The sequence below is a fragment of the Aquarana catesbeiana genome, linkage group LG08 (genome assembly GCF_042186555.1).
Source record: "Aquarana catesbeiana isolate 2022-GZ linkage group LG08, ASM4218655v1, whole genome shotgun sequence".
NCBI lineage: Eukaryota > Metazoa > Chordata > Amphibia > Anura > Ranidae > Aquarana > Aquarana catesbeiana.
In genome coordinates this window covers 237,812,120-237,837,112 of record NC_133331.1, presented here as the reverse complement: position 1 = coordinate 237,837,112, position 24,993 = coordinate 237,812,120, and the positions used below count along the sequence as shown (strand labels likewise).

At 42.1% G+C, this 24,993-nt stretch overlaps 1 protein-coding gene across 1 annotated transcript in view; it reads right to left on the bottom strand.

Annotated features, from left to right (window-relative positions):
• The window catches only part of DRGX (dorsal root ganglia homeobox), a 408,932-nt gene that overhangs the window by 35,359 nt on the left and 348,580 nt on the right, over positions 1–24,993 (bottom strand). The gene's annotated exons all lie outside the window — the stretch shown is intronic.

The following is a 24,993-nucleotide window of genomic DNA, read 5'->3' as shown; positions in this document are numbered from 1 at the left end:
TTTTCTCCACCTTACGATTAAAGCTCATTATCAGAATTTATTTGACCTATATACACTCTACTTGTAAACAATATGTATAGTAGGTATAAATCATTTAAATACCTACAAAAGTAACTAAGGAAATGATATATATCTTTAATTTAGGTTTACGTGAACCCAATGTTTAATATTTGAAATTTCATGATATTTACCTATATAAACCCTACTGTAAAACAATGAGCTTACTTTATAGATCCTTGTAAACTTACTTTATGTATCTTTATAACATTGTATACTCAATAAACTTCTTTTGACAAGGAAAAATAAGTTACAGTGCTTTCATACCACATTGTGTCATGTTACAAGCAAAAACATAAATGTATTTTATTAGAATTTTATGTGATAGACCAGTGGATTCTCAAACCGTGTGCCGTGGCACACTAGTGTGCCGCATGAGATGTGAGGTTTGCAGGTGTGCTGTGGGAGTTTTGAAAAATATTTAAAAATTGCTAGCGTTTTGAAACATATTGAAAAATTAAATGGTAAATCAATGTCACAAAAGTTAAATTGTAACATATATAAAAACGCAATCTCTGTCACTGGTTTCTTTTGTAACGCAAGACTTGTGCGAGATCTTGGGAGAATTCGATCACTCTAATTATATTATAAAAATAGAGTCTGTTCTATTCCAACTTTGATGCTTATAAAGTTTGTTCATTGTTTAGCGATGGAGAAATACTAAATCGTGTCTGGAACTGTGAAAGAGAAACTGCAAGGAAGCAAGCGAAAGTACAAAGAAAATTACAATCACTTCAATCTGATTTGCTCGCGAAAGCAGGCACATCCTTCACATTAAATTTAAAATTTTATATATATATGTAAAAATAAATAAGTTCTTCACCACAAAAATTGTTAAATCTTTTCAGGTGTGCCGTGAAAATTTTTAGATCTTTTTGGTGTGCCGCAAGACAAAAAAGTTTGAGAGATACTGTGATAGACCAATACAAAGTGGCACATAAAAGTGGAAGGAAAAATATAAATGGTTTTCAAAATTTTTTACAAAAAAAAATTTGAAAAATATGGCGTGCATTTGTATTCAGCCCCCCTGAGTAGAACCACCTTTCACTGCAATTACAGCTGCAAGTCTTTTGGGGTATCTCTACCAGTTTTGCACACCTAGAGAGTGAAATTTGTGCTACTTCTCCTTTGCAAAAAAGCTCAAGCTCTGTCAGATTGGTCAGAGAGCATCTGGTGAACAGCAATTTTCAAGTCTTGCCACAGATTCTCAATTGGAATTAGGTCTGGACTTTGACTGGGCAATTCTAACACATGAATATGCTCTGATCTAAACCACTCCATTATAGCTCTGGCTGTATGTTTGGGGTTGTTGTCCTGCTGGAAGGTAAACCTCCGCCCCAGTCTAACAGGTTTTCTTCTAAGATTGCCCTGTATTTGGCTCCATCCATCTTCCCATCAACTCTGACCAGCTTCCCTGTTCCTGCTGAAGAAAAGCATCCCTACAACATGATGCTGCCACCATTGGGCTGTATATGCAGTGTTAGTTTTCCGCCACAAATAGCATTTTGCGTTAAGGCCAAAAATTTTAATTTTGGTCTCATCTGAGCAGAGCACCTTCTTCCACATGTTTGCTGTGTCCCTCACATGGCTTCTTGCAAACTGGAATTGGGATTTCTTATGGCTTTCTTTCAACAATGGCATTCTTCTTGCTACTCTTCCATAAAGGCCAGATTTGTGAAGTGCAGGACTAATAGTTGTCCTGTGGACAAATTCTCCCACCCAAGCTGTGGATCTCTGCAGCTCCTCCAGAGTTATTATGGGCTTCTTGGCTGCCTCGCTGATTAATGCTCTCCTTGCCTGGCCTGTCATTTTAGGTTGATGGCCATGTCTTGGTGGGTTTGCAGTTGTGCCATACTTCTTCCATTTTCAGATGATGGATTGAACAGTGCTCCAATTTTTTTTATACCCTAACCCTGCTTTAAACTTTTTCACAACTTTATCCCTGACCTTTCTGGTGTGTTCCTTGGCCTTCGTGATGCTGTTTGTTCACTAAGGTTCTTTAACAAACCTCTGAGGGCTTCACAGAACAGCTGTATTTATACTGAGATTAAATTACACACAGGTGGACTAATTAGGTGACTTCTGAAGGCAATTGTTTCCACTAGATTTTAGTTAAAAGCATAAAAGGGGCCTGAATACAAATGCATGCCATACTTATCAAATATTTATTTGTAAAAAAAAAAAAATTGAAAACCATTTATACATTTTCCTTCCACCTCTACTCACACTTCCTCTGGATCAAATGTGGGTGTAGGTTTGTGTATATGGAATTGTATTTTTTTTTTTTTTTCTTTCGGTTGAACTTGATGGTCTTTTTTCAACCTGACTAACTATGTAACAATTATGTGCCAATTTGTGTTGGTCTATCACATAAAATCCCAATAAAATACATGTACGTTTTGGTTGTAACATGACAAAATGTGGAAAATTTCAAGGGGTATGAATACTTTTGCAAGGCACAGTTCATTACATCCGAATTTCCAAATAACGAAAAATGTGTCTGAATTTCAACGCGGAACAAAACAAACCGCATGTGTCTATTCAGCCCCCTTAACTCTGATATCGCTAACTAAAAATCTAGTGGAACCAATTGCCTTCAGAAGTCATTTAATTAGTAAATAGAATCCACCTTTGCGTAATTTAATCTCAGTATAAATATAGCTGTTATGTGAAGCCCTTACAGGTTTATTATGGAACTTTAGTGAAAAAACAGCACGATGAAGGCCTCAGAACACACCAGACAGGTCAGGGATAAAGTTGTGGAGAAGTTTAAAGCACGGTTAGGTTATAAAAAAATATCCCAAGCTTTGAACATCTCACAGAGCACTGTCAATCCATCATCCAAAAATAGAAAGAGTATGGCACAACTGAAAACCTACGAAGACATGGCCATCCACCTAAACTGACAGACCGGGCAAGGACAGCATTTATCAGAGAAGCAGCCAAGAGGCCCATGGTAACTCTGGAGGAGATACAGAGATCCACAGCACAGGACAGGTCACTCGTGCAGTTTGAGTGAAAGCCATGTGGGGGACACAGCAAACATGTGTCAGAAGGTGCTTTGGTCAGATGAGACCGAAATTTAACTTTTTGGCCTAAAAGCAAAACACTATGTGTGGCGGAAAATGAACACTGAACATCACCCTGAACAGACCATCCCCACCGAGAGACATGGTGGTGGCAGCGTCATGTTGTGGGGATGCTTTTCTTCAGCAGGGAAGCTGGTCAGAGTTGATGGGAAGATGAATGGAGCCTAATACTGGGCAATTCTAGAAGAAAACCTGTTAGAGTCTGCAAAAGACTTGAGACTGGGGTGGAGGTTCACCTTCCAGCAGGACAACGACCCTAAGCATACAGCCAGAGCTACAATGAAATGTTTAGATCAAAGCCTATTCATGTGTTAGAATGGCCCAATCAAAGCCCAGACCTAAATCCAATTGAGAATCTGTGGCAAGACTTGAAAATTGCTGTTCACAGATGCTCTCCATTCAATCTGACAGAGCTTGAGCTATTTTGCACAGAAGAATAGGCAAACATTTCACTCTAGATGTGCAAAGCTGGTAGACACATACCCAAAAAGACTTGCAGCTGTAATTTCTTCACTGTCGGCAAGGATGTGGAATTCCCGTAAATAAATAAAATATAATAAAACTTTTTCGCAGAAGGGAGTTTAACAAGACTTGTGGCCACTCATTAAAATTAGAAGAAAAGAGGTTTAACCTTAAACTACGTAGAGGGTTCTTTACTGTAAGAGCGGCAAGGATGGGGAAATCTCTTCCACAGGCGGTGATCTCAGCGGGGAGCATCGATAGTTTCAGGAAACTATTAGATAAGCAACTGAACGACCACAACATACAGGGATATACAATGTAATACTGATATATAGTCACACACATAGGTTGGACTTGATGGACTTGTGTCTTTTTTCAACCTCACCTACTATGTAACTATGCAGCTAATGAGTACAGGAACTCGTTCCAACCCTTCATGCCTGAACCTAGACCTATCACCTCCATCAAACTTATTGAATGACCAATCCACTTTGTCAAATGCCTTTTCTGCATCTGTAGAGAGATTAAAAATGTGATTAGGCCTTGACAGGGTGGAGAAGATCCCATTAAGCGTGCAAATTGTCCCATCACTCGCCTCCCTACTAGTCATAAACCTGACCTGGTTACAATGTATAGGCTTTTGGAGACAGTGATCCAGATGAGTCGTGAGAGTTTTAGTAAACACTGTTTCAGGTCCACTTTTAGTAGGAATATGGGTCATCACTAGTTGGGACAACGTGTAATATTGTTCCCATCCTTTGGTATGACTGAAATGTATGTGGCCAGAGATTCTGGGCATATCTGATGGGGATGTTTAAGTGTGTAAAATGTTTTGACAAACTCTGTCACCAACTGGTCTTGAAAATGTGCAAGCCCTAGGGTTTTACCAGTCTCTCTGTATGAATTTGTCATTTGTAATAGGTTTCTCCAGTACTTCAACTACTTCAGGTTTGAGATATAGCATTGTGGATTGTATTTCTTACCTTCTCCTTGTAAGCTGCAATGTGAGTAGAGTCCTTTTCTCAACGTCATATAGATTGGCACAGTAGTAGGCTGCTATCTCCAAAGACAAATGTCTCTCATGTCGTATGCGCTGTGGGTGCCCGGCTGTGAAGTCACAGCGGTGCACCCACAGTTACAATGCCAGCGCCGCCAAGCCGAGGGGGAGACGAGTGAGGCTTTGTTCCCCTGCATCGCTGGACCATGGGACAGGTAAGTGTCCGATTATTAAAAGTCAGCAGCTGCAGTATTTGTAGCTGCTGACTTTTATTTTTTATTTTTTTAAGCGGAACTCTGCTTTAAATAACAGAAGTAAGTAGCGTACTCACATTTGGTAACTGGAATAAAATCATTCCTCTAAAAGTCCATATAACAATTCTCATATCTCATGGGGTTATAAGGTAGTGTGATCAACTGACATGTTTCAAGGATTTTTCCTCTTCCTCAGAGCCTTATGGAACCAAGTCTGGTCTGCATGTTTACATGTAATGGACTGAATGGATGGTTTAACCTTGGGGGAATAGTTTTCCTTTGCTGACGGGTTAATCTTTGCTCATCACAGCACACTATATCAATAAACACGATGGATAGAAAAGCAAATCCTAATACTAGTACTGAAAAGTATATGTGTATATACATATATAGAGGCTCACACACATATGCGTACAAAGTGCAATATACAGTATGTAATATAGGATGTTCCATTACATGGCTGTAGAGTAATTCAAATCTTTGTGATAATTAATAACAGATAAAAAGCATAGACTGCATACGGTAAAAAGATGGCATGAATTAGTTTGGATAGACCCAACCCCGGGGGTCTATGTGTTGAGTGTTTATTTGGTCTTATATACATATAAATATATAGACCTGCATATATAATACAATAGGTGAGACAAATGAGGTAACCAACACAAAGAACGCCGTCCACCAACCTGAAAAAAAAAAGAGCTTTGCACCCAACAAAGGCTCCCACCATCTGACAATTCTTAAATAACTAAGGGGCGGGGTCCCTCAGTGACATCATCGGGTGACGTCATTGACTGGCGCAACCGGGGGCATGCTGGGTCGATGATATCCCAAGGGGGTAGGGTCACCAGGTGGCATCATCGGATGGCTCCACCTTAGTTATTTAAGAACTGTCCCACGGTAGAGCTGTCAGGCACCGGGAGCCTTCGTTAGGTGTCCTTTTTTTGGTGGAGGAATGGTCAGCGGCAAGCATTCATCATGATTGACATTGGATCTGCTTCTGGGGACATTTATTTTTGTTTTGTTTTTAGTTTTTTTTAATAAAGGACTTGTCAAAAACTGTTGTGTTTTTATTCACTTTTTTTGGCAATGAGTAGGGTAGGGGGTACTATTTTCTCATTCACATGTGGGGGCTGGGATCTGGCCCCCCCCTTGTTAAAGGGGGCTTCCAGATTCCAATAAGTCACTCCCGCACCCCCACAACCATTGGGCCAGGGTTGTGGGGAAGAGGCCCTTGTCCTCATCAACATGGGAACAAGGTGCTTTGGGAAGGACCCCCCTACCCCAAAGCATGGGGGGCCATGTTGAGGGTATGCGGCCTGGTATGGTTCAGGAGGAGGGGACGCTCACTGCTGCCCCCTTTCCTGGCCTGCCGGGCTGCATGCTCGGATAAGGGTCTGGTATGGATTTTGGGGGGCCCCATATTATTTTTTATGATGGCATGGGGTTTCCCTTAAAATTCATAGGGCCTATTATGGATTGGGGTAGGAATTTTTAATTGCTGGCAATTGTTTTGTTTACATTCATTACATCCCATTACATACCCCATTACGTTCCGCTGACAGTTGATGAGTCATTGGTCTATTTAAAGTGGAGTTCCACTTGGTTTTGTGTTTACTAAAAGTCAGCAGCTACAAAAAGCATAGCTGTTGACTTTTAATAAACACACACTCACTTGGTCAAGCAATGCGGCTGCCCGAGCCCATGGTGCCAGCCTCACTAGTGTTGGCACCCTGTTGTGACAGCTTGCAGCTTCACAGCTGGGTGCGCACTGCCCGCCAAAAAAAGCTTCTCACACCGCTCCTTCAGTGGCCGCATCGTCTGGGCGCCAGCTGGCGGCTACAATGGCGGCGAACGCACGGGCAGTGGCAGAGTCAGGGGCTATGGAGTCCCCAACGGGAGCAGAGATCCTAGCAGCCATCACAGCATGTAAAGAAACCCTGACTACCAAGACAGACATCCTAACAGTAGATGTAAGTCTCATCCGTCAAGACATGGACAAATTCCGATCATGTATATCCGAAGTAGAGGACAGGGTCTCCACGGTGGAGGATGCGATCCGGTCGGATTCCAGAGAGGTGAAGGCCTTGCAGCTTCAGGTGAAGGCGCTACAGGAACGAGCCATAGACACCGAAAATCACCTTAGGTGTAACAACATTCGCATAATTGGTTTACCTGAGAGAGTTGAGGGCTCCAGACCGGCAGAGTTCACTGAACAGCTACTATCCACCTTGTTTAATCTGGGTAATATGCCACCCACTTTTGTTGTTGAAAGAGCCCATAGATTCCCACCACTCCCTCCGAGACCCGGGGCCCCTCCACGCCCCTTCCTGCTACGCTTGCTAAACTACCGGGATCGTGACCGTATCTTGGCGGCGGCCCGAACCATGCCGGAAATCAAGTATGAAAATACTAGACTGTCCTTCTTTCCTGATTTCTCCCAAGAGGTGCAGCAGCGCCGCAAATCTTTCACAGATGTCAAACGTCGACTCCGAGAGAAGGGAATACGATTTGGCCTTCTATATCCCAGCAGATTGAGGATCACAGACGGTGACACCACCCGCTTCTTTGATACCCCCGAAGCCGCTGCGGCATGGTTGGATACCCGCTAGTGTCATATCAACAACTGGAACTTTTATGGCTCTATGATTTGCTGGACCCAGCTGCATACCCCACCTCCATATAAAGATCCTCATCTTTGTCCCCTCTGGATTCCCAGCACAATTTATTTTCGGCTCCCACTTTCTTCTGCATTACTGTACCTCGACATTATCCTAACTTTATACTCGGTCCACTTTGATGTTGGAACTAACGCTAGCGTCTCCTGCCTGAGGAGCTCCAGCAGCGAACATACAGACTTTGTTTTTTTATGTTGTTTTTGTTCTGTTTTTTTCACCGCTAAACGGTGATCAGTCCACAGGTGCTCTGGTTCTTGGGATTCCCCCCCCCCCCCCATCGATCCAGAGATCACCACTCGCACCCATGTTCCCTATAGACAGAGTATGGTGAATGGTTATAATCCACTCCTAGATATCTGTTCTCTGAGATTCACCAGCTACGGGAACTAACGGAGGTTTATCCTCTGATTCTGGACTGACATGTTAGTGTAGTGCACTGAGCTAAGGTTGCCACTACAGTTCTAAAGTTTTTTTTTTTTTGTTTAGGGGTAAAACTATCCCCAGCCTTCTCCCTCATTTTGGAAGAGAGATGGGGCATAGTAGGAAAGGCACATCGTGCCTGGGTTTGTTTGAAACTGTTTTAAAGGTTTGTATCTTTTTTTCTTTTTTTGGTGCAAGGTTCTGAATAAGTCTAAATGTTGCTAACACATGGTGTGCTATGTCAAGGATTTTGCTGCCCATGGTTCGCTCCCCAATTCACTCTCTCACTCATCCTGGTTGGTTCTCACCCTTTAATATAGATGGCTAATCCCCCTGCTGATTCCTTTGCAGTCCTTTCCTGGAATGTCAGAGGTCTTGGATCAAAATTCAAGCGAGCTCTCCTCTTCCAGTACTTAAAATCCCACTCCCCCCAACTCATTCTTCTTCAAGAGACCCATATTTTAGGCAGCAAAGTCCTGACATTGAAAAAACCATGGATACAGAGGGCTATTCATGCCACATACTCTACATCAGTGTTTCTCAACTCCAGTCCTCAAGGCGCACCAACAGGTCATGTTTTCAGGATTTCCCTCAGATGAAATGGCTGTGGTAATTACTAAGGCAAAGAAACTGATCAAATCACCTGTGCAAAATAGTGGAAATCCTGAAAACATGACCTGTTGGTGCGCCTTGAGGACTGGAGTTGAGAAACACTGCTCTACATATGCAAGGGGTGTGTCGATCCTTATACACAAGAACTTCCCATGTGTGATTGAAGAGGTGTGCACAGACCCACAGGGTAAATTTGTTATTGTTGTATTTACATTATGGTCTCACAGATATATTGTCATTAATATGTATATCCCTCCACCTTTCTCACCTGTATTGTTATATGCGGTTATGGAAAAGATTGCACCCTTCTGTCCTGGGAAAATTCTAATTATGGGGGACTTTAATGCTATCATGTCCCCGGAATTGGATAGACCTGCTCCGCCAAAGCATCATTGCATGGATTTCTCTGTTTGGGCTCAGGCAGTAGCCCTCAAGGAGATTTGGCGGTGGAAGCACCCTACCACCAGAGTCTACTCGTGTTTTTCAGCATCCCACAAAACTGCATCCCATATAGACCTGGTCTTTTCTAATCCCCCATTGTTGGCAGATGTGCTGGAGGCAACCTACTTACCAAGTGGTTTGTCTGATCACAGCCCATTGGTGGTGACGCTTCGCTCTCCTGCATCCCGGAGTGCTGCACTGTGGAGGCTGGGGGCTCACTGGGTCTCACATCCGGAAATAACTGAAATTGTACCCCCCTTATTAGCTGATTACTGGGAGCGGAACACTGGGTCCTCCTCCCCTGAAATCACTTGGGATGCATTTAAAGCATATACGACGGGACAATATATCTCATCCATTGCCCATATTAAAAAGAAACAATTAAAGGAAACCCAACTATTACAACAATCGGTGACAAATCATACCTCTATATACAGCTCAGATCCCACACCATTTCATTTTGACTCACTTATGGCAGCCCAGAGAGAACTGAATATTCACCTGAAAGAGGTCACACGACTTGCAGCTCATAGGGGCAGACAAAGAACTTTTGAACAGGGTGACAAAAATGGTCGCCCGCTCGCCCTATTGGCGCAGAATGACCAACCACTCACGCTTGTCTCCAACCTGCGGAATTCTGATGGGGACACGGTGACTTCCCCCTCGGAGATTCTGCAAACGTTTACTGCTTTTTACAAAAGGCTGTATACTTCCACGTCGCCCTCTGATTTTCAGCCTGGGCGGCTGCGGGACCTGTTAGATCCCCTGGCGCTGGGCTGGCTTTCGGACCCGGAGCGTGAGACGCTAGTTAGGCCATTTACAGCCCTGGAAGTTCTGAATGCCATCCAATCCTTCCCCACTGGTAAGGCACCGGGGCTGGATGGCCTCCCGATCTACTTTTATAAGTCGCATGGAGATCTCCTGGCACCCCTGTTGGCCCAGTTATATAATAGGTGTTTAAAACATGGTAAACTGCCCGACTCAATGTATCACGCATATCTGACTCTAATTTACAAACCCTCTAAAGACCCAACCTCTTGCGCTTCATATCGGCCAATTGCATTGCTAAATAATGACTTTAAAATTTTGACCAAATTACTTGCTCTACGACTATACCCCCTACTACCTTCAGTCATTGATTCAGATCAAACTGGCTTTATGCCCCGTAGATCCACTGATATCAACCTCAGAAGATTATATGCCAACTTCAATGGCTCCAGGTACTGTACAAATGCCCCACTTCATCGGTGAGACTGGGGGGTGGACTATCAGCTCCCTTTAAGCTCACTAGAGGAACCCGACAGGGCTGTCCTCTCTCTCCAGCTTTATTTGCCTTAGCTATTGAATCGGTGGCGGAGGCGCTGCGTACATCCCCACATATTAGAGGTCTTCGTATTGGCTTGCTGGAGGAGAGACTGGCCCTGTACACGGACGACATGCTATTGTTCCTCAATGATGCTGGTCCGTCCTTGCAGGGACGATAGACCAGGCGGCCAAAACCACCTCCCCACCAAACTGTGCCCTAAAATGGGTTGAAACGTTTAAGTACCTAGGGGTTCATATATCCACACAAGCATCAGATTTCATCCCACTTAGCCTTACCCCTACACTCCTGGACACTAAGACAAAACTTAAATCATGGAGTAACTTACCTCTATCAGTTTGGGGACGAGTAAATCTCCTCAAAATGAAAATTATCCCCAAACTCACATATCTATTCCGTCACTCCCCTCAGTGGATACCAAAATCCTTTTTTAAAAAACTGAATCAATTGTTCTCATTCTTTATCTGGGGATCCTCACCACCCAGGTATAGAATCAACCTTGATGCGGCCATCAACGCAGGGCGGTATGGCATTTCCTGATTGCTATAAATATTTTTTAGCTACCCAACTGGTGACAGTGGCTTGGTGGCTGCACCCAGACAAAACGAATTCATCCACAGCCCTAGAGGCCACGATAGTGGGCTCGTTGGAAGCCCTGCAATTTCTGGTATTCAGAGGCCCTCGAGCCCCATATCCTCTGACACCCTCTATGCATACCACCCTGCGGGCTTGGCGGGCAGGACTAGAGATAGAAAAGTACAAATCAACCGAGATCTCTCCTAACACCCCGATCTGGTTGAACCCTAATTTGCCACACATTTACAAACTTCCCGACCCCTTCGCATGGACCAAATATGGTATAAAAATTCTTTCCCACATAGTGTCACAAACGTCATTATCTCCCCTTTCACACCTTTCCTCTATATATAACGTGCCTCAGCATTATCAATTTCGTTATCTCCAACTGTTACATGCTTTTGCTGCGCAGTTCCTGCATCATGGTTCAGTAGGGGCTGGAGAAGACACTCAGAACTAGATGTGCAGAGAAACCTACCTCACAGCTATATGCGCATTTGATCTGTGTGTCTCTCCCACCTCTAGATAAACTCTGGTCTCGCTGGCAGCTTGACATACCCTCACTGGACAATGATGATTGGGATGATGTCTGGGATTTTCCTTTCAGCTCTTTAGTGTCTATGCGGGATCGGCTGATCCAATTTAAGCGTATAGAGCGTATATTACTCCACATAGACTTCATAAAATGAACCCTACATGTCCATCCGAGTGTTGGAGATGTGGAATCTCCCCAGGAGATTTCTCCCATATTTTCTGGCATTGCTCTGCAATTCAGCAATATTGGAGTGAGGTGATTGACACGGTCAATAGAGTAGCATCAATCACATTACCACAAGCCATGGAAGTCTGTCTTTTGGGACTAATCGAAACACTTGTACCAACAATAGCAAAACGCACATTGGTAGGGTTATTACTATTCTATGCCCGGAAAAATATTGCCATACAATGGAAGAAGCCCACCCCCCCTTCTTTGACACAATGGAAAAGTCTGGTCAATGATAACCTTCCTTTATATAAAGACACATACTTCAATAGAGGGTGCCCGATGACGGACATGGTTAGATGAAGCGGAAACAGCTTGTTGAGTTTCTAAGATAATATGATGGGGGTTGTGAATAATAAAGTATTGAGGAGTTCGGTCCTGCTTGTCATGATTGGGAGGGGGGACTTGACGTATCAAGGAACCTCTAAAAAGATACAAGAAGCAAGACATGGGTTTAGCTTAACATATGATAAACACAAATTATAGTATCTCGCCATGTAACAGATATGATACCTTGTATAAGCACCGCAGTTTTGTGAGTTGTGTATGTATTGTTTGTCTCGAAAAATGCAATAAAAAATATTTGTAAAAAAAAAAAAAAATTTAGCATGGGGTTCCCCTTAAAATCCACACCAGACCCGAAGGGCCTGGTATGGACTGGGGGGAACCCATACTATTTTTTTTATTTTTTATAATGTGTATTGCCGGGAGCCAGGAATTAGGGATGGGCAAACGGTTAAGCCTGAGCATAAGTTTGGGCTGAACTTTGGTTGTTCAGACATTCGGCGAACAAGGAACATTATGCGGTGTTCGTGGCAAATTCGAAAGCCCTGAAAAAATGTAATTTAAACTTGCTCGCAGCTGTAATGTATTGTTGGTAAGGATGATCCAAACATCCCCCGGTTTGGTTCGCACCAGAACCTGCGAACAGGCAAAAAATTCGGACGAACACACAAACACCGTTAAAGTCTATGGGACATGAACATGAAAAATCAAAAGTACTCATTTTAAAGGCTTATATGTAAGTTATTGTCATAAAAAAAAGTATTTGGGGACACGGGTCCTGCCCCAGGGGACATGTATCAATGCAAAAAAAGGTTCAAAAGTCCGTTTTTTTGGGAGCAGTGATTTTAATAATGCTTAAAGTGAAACAATACAAATGAAACATTCCTTTAAATATTGTGCCTGAGGAGGTGTTTTTTTTCAATGAGTTTTATCTATATTGCCGAGACCTGACAATTCATTACAGCCGCAATCAGTTTTAAATTACTTTTTTTCCTTTAGAAATGTCATTTTGCTGTGGTACTGTTCTAAACATGGGAAAACTGTGCCACTTTACAGGCATACTAGAGACACTCCCCAGGCATGATATTTAAAGCAATATGTGGAAATTATGTGTAGCGCTCAAACATTTAACCCTATAAGTGAAAACATGTGATATAGTGACCCAAAAAATTATTTGGTATAATATAACAAATACTAATGATACTCATACAATTACGGTGAATGAGAAACAAGTAATACACAAAAGTGAAATAACGTGAAATGGAAAAAATGGAAACACAAATTGTGCTAATGAAACACAATGGGATGTAGAATATAGTCATAAGGCGAGTGCATGAGAAGTGGAGAAAGTTCTAATTGCCCCGTTGCCAGGCTGAATATAATCCCGATGAACAAGTAGTTATGCCTATGGACACTCCAAAGGATAGAAAATAGGAGATAAGGTACTCTTACCAGCTATGGTGGACACACATACCATATGGCAGTGGGTCAAACGAGCTTCTAATCCTCCTGGGGATATCGCGCCAGATACAGTAAACAGGGAGCGGCTCCAAATCCCAAGGCCGTACAGTGATCAGCAACCTGCAGCCAAGTAGGTCCAAGGCCCATACACGAAATGATAGTGGATGGATAAACAATAGTATCCAAATGTAAAATGAAAAAGAAAAGGAAAAAGGGGGCTCCAAATGGTGCAGGTCAACCAGGTATGGTTTATTTGAGCATAAAAAATCCTTACAATGACTTGCAAGATAAGCAAGTGTCTAAGAGGACGAAACGCGTCGGGTAGGACCTCACTGCCGCCATACTTTCTACAGCGCTGTTTTTAAGAGTTTCATGTGAGTGTATCTCTTTTTAATAAATTTTGAATTCGTTTACGGAATCACACTATGTGGCTTTTTTCCTTCTTATCACACCATATGACCATCCGTTTTCCATCATTAACCTGAGGGATCCATCAGTGCCTGGTCGGTTCTCGGATTTACACTTTCATCATCATCCTGGAGCACCCATCATCACCCACCACCCAAGCCTGATTTGACCCAGTCGGGCGTACGCCCCCTTGGGTCCACATCATCTGGTAAGCCTCCTCACAGTTGGTGGTGGCGTGTCTTCTCTGTGTCCACTTCAGATGTCACTCAGTTGCTATGTTCTTCACATGAAGTCACTCTTTATATTTGAATCTTATTCACACGGAGGATACTTTCTTCATGGTTTTTGACATCTTTGCCATTTGTTGCACATTTTGTTGAACTTTTAGCGCTACACATAATTTTTTATTTTTTGGTACATGTGTATATCTCATTGGTTGTGTTAGCTGCTCATAGTTATCTTCTTTCTCTGGCCGCGCAGAATTTCTTGTCATCCCTACTGAATTTAAAATTAAAACAAGAAGAAGTGAGCCTGCCCCTATCATGGCGGGATCGAAAGTGGCGAGGACGGCGTGCACCTCAAGCCTCGATAACAATATTTGATAAAAAAGTATCTAACAAAACATGACCATTCCCTTCTAGCAGCACAAATGACCAGCGACAAGGTGGACATTCGCACGGGCACAAAATGTGGCTAAAAAGAACTATGTCAGGGAAGACAAACCAGACACTGCGCTCCAAGCCTCGCAGTGAAAACACCGCGGGTAGGGCATCCAGGTCAATCACACGGATCACATGGTATTCGCTCCGCCAATCACCTGACCGAATTGAAAGCGCCCTCATGATGTGCATTATACACACGCAAGCTCCCACACCAGGAGCGAAATAACACCACTTGCATCATCACAAGAGGAAACGTAAAAAACAAAAATCACATGTTATATATTCCAGGCTGATCATGCGCAATAGCTAAAAGTGGGTGATCTCAATATAATACTGAATGCAGACTAGCAATTCAAAGAGTCACCGCTAGATGGCATATATCCATTCCAGGACGCATCATACATGCCTGAGCTCCCAAGTAGGTGCAGAGGCAATGCCGCAACGTCATCATGAAAAGGTATATTGTAAACGTAAATCATAGCAATCACAAAACAATGAAAGCTCAGAACGAATGCAGCTGAAAATGCCTGGAACCTCAATTACAGATAATGTTATAGTCCCCTTACTGGTTAATATCGAGAACATCACAAAATTATACACATAAATTTATGTATGGATTCTTTTTTTATTTATTTTATCAGCTGATTTTTTTCACTTGATTTATTTCACTGGATATTTCTGATTGAGATATACATGTCACTTTAATGTAAATTTATATATTATGTTCACTTGGTAAAACCATTGGTTTACTATCCCGCGCTGCACTTTTCTATATATTTTTAACCTGGAATTGTGAGGCGGTGGGGTCTCTGTTATGGTGTTCCAAGTAGTGTCTTGGGACACTATGCTTAATGCAACCTTGTTTTATCTTAGCTATGTGTTCATTTACTCTGTTGGAGAAGGTCCCGATGGTACGGCCCACGTACTGTTTTTTGCACGGGCATGTGATTAAATACACTAAAAACCTAGTAGCACATGTATTAAAGTGTTTCATGTTGTAACTCTGCATAGTGACCATAGAAACAAAAGTGGTGGATTTGCCACAAATGTTATGCAGGCACACATTGCACTTTCTACATGGGAAATACCCCTTCCAATCTTGAAAGAAAGAAACAGCACAAGGGGGATCCAGAGTGTTAGGGGCAATCTCTCTCTGAATAGAGTGGGCACCCCGAAAGATGATGCCAGCTGGATCAGGGAGAGAAGGCACCAGAACCCTATCATTCAACAGTTTTTTCCAGTGCCTGTTAAGAATCTTTTTGATCTCTCTATGTTGTATGGAGTAGGAGGTGAAAAAAGACCACTTGAATGTATTCTCTTTTTCTGCTTTGGGATGATTATTCAAAAGGGAAACTCTGTCCACCTGAGCGACCACTTGAATATCAACATCAAGCTCTGTGGACCTATATCCCTTCTCCAGAAATCTCTCCTTTAAAGTCTGGGATTGTAAAAGAAAATCACTGACATTAGTACAGTTCCACCTAAGGTGAAGGAACTGACCTCGGGGGACAGAATTCAACCACTGATTGTGGTGGCAGCTGTCCACGGGAATATAACCATTTCTATCAGTTGGCTTAAAATATGTCTTAAGCACCAAACAACGGTTGATGGCGGAAATCTCTAAGTCCAAAAAACGGATGGTAGTAGGACTAGCCTCGTATTTCAGAACTATACCATGGTCGTTGGTGTTCAAAATAGACATAAAATTGTCCAAGGAAACTATGATATTTAAAGGAATATTTCATTTTTATTGTTTCACTTTAAGCATAATTAAAATCACTGCTCCTTTAAAAACGATTGTTTTACAAACTTTTTTTTGCATTGATACATGTCCCCCAGGGCAGTACCCAGGTCCCCATACACTTTTTATGCCAATAACTTGCATATAAGCCTTCAAATTGAGGACTTTTCATTTTGCATGTTCGAGTCCCATTGACTTAAAAAATCTGTGCATATGCCGATTTGACATTTACAAAGGCATGTTCACTGGCAATAGCGTGCTTTACCATTTGCACATTCGCCCAGTTAAAGTCTTAATTGGCTGAAATGGGAGTAACTAAATGTAGAGCGACCATTATTTCCAGGCTTTCTTAGTAAATGAACCCTTTAGAGTCTGAATAAAAGCAGTATGACTAAAAATGTCCAGTTCACAATAAAGGGGCAGCTCACCTGCACACCACCCAGCATAAAGAATGAGAATGGGCAACTGCTTAGACTGCCAGAGACCAAAGAGTTCACTTCATTCATGAGCACAGAGGACGTCTGTTGCAGAGTGGAAATGTCTGCATGGAATTAGTTCTCCATCTGCTCTGCCAGAGCGTCAAAGTCCTCCTTGGCAGGGATGTATTTTAACAGCTTCCACAAATCAGCTGGAAGGGAAGGTTGGTATAACCAAGGTCTGCGCCTGGGTGGCAGAGGATGGTAGCAAGGGGCAACTGGTGCTATGCTGAGAGCTCTCTTCATGAATATATGACACAGGAGATGGAGTGCCCAGGGAGCTGTTAGGTAGACACAAGGTAGTGCCCAGGGAGCCGTTAGGCAGACACGGAGCGTTATGTAGACACAAAGGTGCCATGTTTGAAGCATTGCCCTCCAGTGCATCTTAGGCGTTAGAGGCAAAATAGTGATGGATATCCAGCTATGACAGGTTTCTCCGCCACTTTCAGACCTGCTTTTGCTTAGATATTGGTATTCTATACCAGGTGTTTATCCATGTTAATTTATAGAAAAGATTAGGCATGCCCGGAGCTCCTAATAGAGGTGTCTCATCCAGCCACGTTCCAGACAAGCTCCTTCCATGATAGGGATTTTCTTTTTCTCTCTTTGTCCTGTTAAGTGTTATCACTGAGAGTAGAAGTGAAAGAAAATATCAAATGATAGGTGACCAGAATCAGGGGAAATCTTTAATTGGGGACACTAAGGGGGTTATTAACAAAAGGCAAATCCACTGTGCACTGCAAGTGCACTTTCAAGTGCAGTCACGGTAGATCTGAGGGGACATGCAAGGAAAAAAAAACAGCATTTTTGCTTGCACATGATTGGATGATAAAATCAGCAGAGCTTCCCCTAATTTCAGAGCTTCCCCTCAAATCTACAGCGATCTACAGTGACTGTAGTGCAAAGTGGATTTGTCTTTCGGAAATAACCCCCATGTCTAATTAACCTGGTGACAAAAAAGGGATCCCCTCACTTTGTAGGAATTTCCTCTCACTTCTTGTTTTGGGACAAGAAGTGAAGAGAAATCTACCCACTGGGACAGGGGTGGCAAAACAAAATTGAAGACATTTTTAATCCCTCCCTTACTCAATCCAAAGCGAAACAAAAAAAAGTTTTACCTTTTGTTCTACTTCTCAGAATTAAACTATCTCAATCAACAATTACTAATTTTAATCCTTATGCACTGATAGTTCAAGGCAAAAAACAATGAAGTTAAATTGAAGAATGACAAATCAAAGCATAAACATATTCATTGAAGTGTGAATGGTGAGTGTTGGTTTAACCGAACTGTGGTACTTGGAAACCAGGCTCCTAACTTACAATACAAAAACTGAGATCCAGTGAGACCGTACAATAAACACGCATTGGTAGCCCAGCGATAGACAATGTAGGGAGACAAGAGAGAAGGGAAAATAGGGAATAGGGCAAGAAGAGAAGAGAGAAGAGAAAAAAAAGGGGGGAGAAAGAAGAGGGAGGGTAACAAGAAGTCACCATTCCTTTATGCCCTTTCGATAGTGGGAGCCCAGGGTTTACGCTGAACGTGATAGGTGCGCTTCAAGGTGGGCATGCCATCAGTTGAGTGTAGTCCACAGAATCAACAAAATGGTGCCAGCAAACCCAGGTGTGTGCATATTTTGAGGGAGTCTCTTGTGCTACACTAACAAGTTCCTCCATTTTGGCCACTTTACATATACGTCGAAGTCGGTCATTGAATTTTGTAGGATCACCAGCAAATTGGTATGACTAAATGCATGGCTAAAGATTTGAAATAAGCTGTCTTGGGGAGAGAGGAGTGATGAAGAAGTAAATGGGCCGGGGTGAAGTTCAGAGTGTAGGTTGTAATTTGGGCAAGAGTTTAGGAATTTCCGACCAAAAAGGTTGGATTGCGGGACATGACCACCAAAAGTGTAATAGGGTGCCTGGTTCGTTATTGCATCGCCAACATTTGGGTGAGACCGTGAGAGAGAATTTATGAAGTTGTAAGGGGGTACTGTACCATCTTAAAAGTACTTTGAATCCATTTTCCTACGTGGAAACATTAATGTAAAAACACAATCTCATTCTTCAGACGATAGGTCCATATTTAAATCCCATTGCCAGACTCAACATGCACAACTAGCCTTAGGTTGATAATCTGAGAACAGGATTGAGTAAATATCTGAAATCAAAAAGAAGGTTGGGATGATCAAAGAAATGTTGTAAATGGACATATGGCCAGAAGGGAAATGACTACTGAAAGAGGTGGGTGAGATAATCTATATAAATATAGATTTATTGTTTTGGGTTATTACTCCTTTAAATAAATTGTTACTCTGATTTTGGAAGTAAGAGATGTTTCTACTGAGAAGGTGGAAGTCTTTTTTAGGTTTGTGTTAACGCATTGATCAAAGTAATGTGATAGCCTGTGTATTGTTAGAAAAGCTGTTATAAAAACTGTCTGAACTTTGATAGGTGAGAAATGCTATGAATAACTGTATGTACATGGGGGAGGTGTTTAGCATGGCTTGGATTGGTAATATCCCTTTGGTGGGCTATATTTTGAATTTATATTATAAATATGCGGGACCAGGACCAATAAATGAAACAGCGTGTAGATCTAATCATCTGTGTTGACATAAATATAGTTGGACCACCAAATCAGTCTAATAGATAGTCTAATAGACAGAAGGTTTAATGAAGAGTATAGGTCACTTCTCACCTCATCCCAAAAATAAGCAAGAAAATATACAAAGGAGGAGGACCCCAGGGATTTTACGGGTGAGAGGGAAATAGGGAGTAGAGAAGTGTAAAAAGGTAAGAGAAATCACAGTACAGAGTACATGTTGGATTTTTTCCATATGTATCATTTATGCATGCGTTCTTCACTACTAGAACCCTCATGACTATGATATAGTGCAGCTATTGTATACCTTATTGCTTTTAAAATTTTCCATTTGTTGTGCAATTTTGAATAAAGTATTATATTTTTTATATACTCTGATTTCTCTTACCTTTTTATACTTCTCTACTCCCTATTTCCCTCTCACCCATAAAATCCCTGGGGTCCTCCTCCTTTGTATATTTTCTTAATCATCTGTGTTGGGTCACTTTATATATACATTGTTCCCCGCACAGAATCTGGGTGGGGGTGCAGCCACAAGTGCAAATGTTTTTAATTATGTTTAAGCGGTTTACATATGGATGCTAAAATCTGGACAAACCCGTTACACACTATTGAACTATTGTGGAGGCAGCATGGACTCTCGTGGTATGATATGAACTTACAAAAGTCAGTTTACAAAAAATATAAATTTATTATACAAAAATATACATAATAAAAAGCCTTGAATAAGTAGATACTAGACACTGGATGCTGCTGTTAGTGGAGCATCCACTTATCTGACACAAATTGGAAAAAATTAGATGTATATAATGGTTCCGTACTGTTATACATGGAAACTATTCTTCCAGTTGCACATTCTACATGTTTGGGGTTACCCCCTTCTTCAGAAGTATATTAGGTCAGAGAATGATCTGCAAAAAAGCATATGAATCAGATACAGTATTAACATCAAAATACATACATAACTAATAATCAACCTTCATGGTATACTGTCATTTACTGTATCTATATAAATGAATCACCACCCCTAGGATTAGGGGGACAACTTCAAGTACAAAAAAAGAAATCACTCAATTATCAAATCTGTGATGCAGGCCTATGTGTCTGGTGACAGGTGTCAAAATTTGAGTGGCTTTTTGATCACTCCCAATAGGACTAGTCCGATGCTATGAAGTATAATTCATTTTAACAATAACTTTTCTTTTGTATACATTTTTTTACTTTATATAGAATTTCTACATGGCTTTATGTGGTTCTCTGACTACTTCTATCCCTACTCGATTTCAGCACCCTCCTGGACAACATATTCTCACCGCCTAATTGTATGCTTTGCATAGTGAAGATTACATAGGTGTGTGCCGTTAATTGAAATATCATGAATGCACGGTTTCTTCTTTTTCTGAAATTAATTATTCAAATAATAATGGGTGTGAGATAGATATTTCCACCCTAGGAATTCTTTAAATATCAATCCTTATTTAAACATGTAATAACAGAAGCAAATACCAGGGTTGCTATGCAGCACTGGTCCAAGCGCTCACGGGATGATAAAGAAAAAAATGGAAATAAATCCACTTAAACCAAGACAAAATACAAGCTGCTTTTATAAAATAAAAACACAATAATAAAGCAAAATATACTCTCTTCTAAGAAGAAAGTATTAACAGCGCTAATTGAATTCTCAGGTAATCAGAGGCTAATAAATGTAATATCACTAATCTCCCTAGTGAGTGAGAGTAGACATACAATTGATAATCATAAAACAAAAAAGTCCAATGCAGTTAAAAGGGAACCAATAGTCTCAAATCGCATTTGACGCATTTCGTAATTCTGTCTTCAAAGGGCGTGGCCACGCAACACAACTCTACATTTGCACGCCCTCTGAAGACAGAATTACGAAACGCGTCAATGCGTGACCTCGCGACCTACCAGCTGGAGACAGGCAGCGTCATCCCGGGACTCATCGAGATGGGCAGGCATTTGGAGCTCCAACCAGCGGTGAGCTGATGCTGTGCATGTCTAGCTGTTTTTATATTATACTGTGTAAGAGCATTTGCTTAAGTGGCGTATCCTGTGGGTTTATTTAAATAAACAATTTTACACTATGGAGAGCCTCCCCTTCTATTTTTCTACATGATATTACATGATCTTGACTGAGGAGGACTTAGGGATTCTGGTGGTGGAGGAGCCGATCTGAAGGAGAAAGGAGATTACAGGCTTGTCTTTGCCTTACCTCTGGTAAGCTCACATCCATAGGGGTTATTCACGCGGTGATGTGGTGAAGGTTTAGTTACCCATAGATATGTGCACCCCAGAAGAAATACATCCCCGGATTGTGATTATTGTCCGCCTTATGCAATGAAATGTTCTCATGAAATCTTTGAGTTTATGCAGTAGATACAATCAGTGTCTATACACTCTTGCTGGTATCATATGAACTATCGATTTGGGACTATTGGTTCCCTTTTAACTGCATTGGACTTTTTTGTTTTATGATTATCAATTGTATGTCTACTCTCACTCACTAGGGAGTTTAGTGATATTATATTTATTAGCCTCTGATTACCTGAGAATTCAATTAGCGCTGTTAATACTTTCTTCTTAGAAGAGAGTATATTTTGCTTTATCCCTATTTAAACATATGGGTTTTTTTCTTTATGAAACAGTTTTTCTATGCTACTTCACTTTCCCTGGTTCCCGCACTCGCCTGGGAGATTCCCTTTTTTGGCCTTGAGACACCCAGATTTATTATGCTGGCTATGTGGGTGAGTTTTTTCTGCTCCTAATCAACCATTCTACTTGGGTTTAATCCTTAAATGTTGAGGGACATACCGAGGGGTTATATTATATTTTACCTTCATTTATATAGATACATGACAGTATACCATGAAGGTTGGTTATTAGTTATGTATGTATTCTGATGTTAATACTGTATATCTGAGTCATATTATTTTTTGTAGATCATTCTCTGACAATATACTCCTGAAGAAGGGGGTAACCCCGAAACATGTAGAGTGTGCAACTGGAAGAATAGTTTCCATGTATAATGCCCTGTACACATGGTCGGACATTGATCGGACAGTCCGACAACAAAATCGTAGGATTTTTTCCGACGGATGTTGGCTCAAACTTGTCTTGCATACACACGGTCACACAAAGTTGTCGGAAAATCAGATCATTCTGAACGCGGTGACGTAAAACACGTATGTCGGGACTATAAACGGGGCAGTAGCCAATAGCTTTCGTCTCTTAATTTATTCTGAGCATGCATGGCACTTTGTGCTTTGGATTTGTGTACACACAATCGGAATTTCCAACAACGGATTTTGTTGTCGGAAAATTTTATAGCAAGCTCTCAAACTTTGTGTGTCGTAAATTCCTATGGAAAATGTGTGATGGAGCCTACACACGGTCAAAATTTCTGACAACAAGGTCCTGTCACACATTTTCCATCGGAAAATCCTATCGTGTGTACAGGGCATAACAGTACGGAACCATAATATACTGTACATCTAATTTTTTTCCAATTTGTGTCAGATAAGTGGATGCTCCATTAACAGCAGCATCCAGTGTCTAGTATTTACTTATTCAAGGCTTTTTATTATGTATATTTTTGTATAATAAATTTATATTTTTTGTAAACTGACTTTTGTAAGTTCATATCGTAACACAAGAGTCCATGCTGCCTCCACAAATAGTTCAACCTCTTATCTAGTAATAGGACGAAGGTACATTCATTTTCTCATAACAAGTACCGTATTTATCGGCGTATAACACGCGCCGGCGTATAACACGCACCCCAAGTTTAGGAGGGAATTTTAAGGAAAAAAACTTTTAGGAGGGAAGTTTAACCCCTTCCCGCCGACCGAACGCATATATGCGTCCTCGGGTTTCCGGGGTTATACCGGGATGATGCCCGCAGCTGCAGGCATCATCCCGGTACCGTTGTTTTCAGCGGGCGATCGGCTACCCGAATATAACAACCGATGCGGCTAAAAGCCGCTCGGTTGTTATACCGGAGGAGCGGGAGGGGACATCCCCCCCCTCCCGCCGCCTCCCGCCGCTGTTACCGGGCCTCCCGTGCGATCGGGAGGCCCGGTGTCCGGTCCGCTGCCTTCGGCGGCTGGGGGCGGACTGGAACGAAGCTGCGAGCGGCTTCGTTCCAGCCTTCTTCTTGTAAATGCGGAAGCGACGTCATGACGTCACTTCCCGTTTACTCGGCTGCCAATGGCGCCGAATTTAAAAAAGTACACAGTATTCAGAATCGCCGTTTTCGGCGATCTGAATACTTTGAAGTGTAAAGGAGGGATGGGGGGTCTTTTAGACCCCCGATCCCTCTATAAAGAGTACCTGTCACCACCTATTACTGTCACAAGGGATGTTTACATTGCTTGTGACAGCAATAAAAGTAAAAAAAAAAAAAAAAAATTTTAAACACAATTTATAAAGTACAAAAATAAATAAATTAAATAAAAAAAAAAAAAAAAAATTTTTTAAAGTGCCCCTGTCCCCGCGAGCTCGCGCAGCGAAGAAAACGCATACGGAAGTCGCGCCCGCATATGTAAACGGTGTTCAAACCACACATGTGAGGTATCGCCGCGATCGTCAGAGCGAGAGCAATAATACTAGCCCTAGACCTCCTCTGTAGCTCAAACCTGGTAACCGTAAAATTTTTTTAAAGCGTCGCCTATGGAAATTCAAAGGTACCGTAGTTCGTCGCCATTCCACGAGTGCGTGCAATTATAAAGGGTGACATGTTTGGTATCTATTTACTCGGCATAACATCATCTTTCACATTATACAAAAAAATTGGGGTAACTTTACTGTTTGGATTTTTTAAAATTCATGAAAGTGTCACTTTTCCAAAAATTTGCGTTTAAAACACAGCTGCACAAATACCGTGTGATAAAAAATATTGCAACAATCGTCATTTTATTCTCTAGATTCTTTGCTAAAAAAATATATATAATGTTTGGGGGTTCTAAGTAATTTTCTAGCAAAAAATATGGATTTTAACTTGTAAACACCAAATTTCAAAAATGGGCTTAGTCATGAAAGGGTTAAGGAAAAAAAACTTACATTTAAATGCCCATCAATGCAGCCTCATCAGTGTTCATCTGCAGCCTTTCCCCAGTGTCCAGTGCAGCCTTGTCAGTGCAGCTTTGCCCCAGTGCAGCTTTGCCCCAGTGCAGCCTTGTCCCCAGTGCAGCTTTGCCCCAGTGCAGCCTTGTCCCCAGTGCAGCTTTGCCCCAGTGCAGCTTTGCCCCAGTGCAGCCTTGTCCCCAGTGCAGCTTGTCCCCAGTGCAGCTTTGCCCCAGTGCAGCTTTGCCCCAGTTCAGCTTTGCCCCAGTGCAGCCTTGTCCCCAGTGGTCCGTGCAGCCTTGTCGCCGCCGACATACAAACGTTTAGTTTGTATTTTTAAACATGGCGCCGCGGAGTTCGGAGGGACTCGGGGGCGCTCGTTCAGCTGAAGGAGCGCCGCCGAGGACACAGTGACTGGGCGGAGCCGAGATACACATATCCGAGGGTTCTCGGCTATTATCGGCGCAGACGCCCAGTCCCTATGATGGACATAACAGAGGTCCAATGGCGGGACTGGGCGTGACTGTGAACGGCGCCGAGAAAAGCCGAGAACCCTCGGCTATGTGTATCTCGGCTCCGCCCAGTCACTGTGTCCTCGGCGGCGCT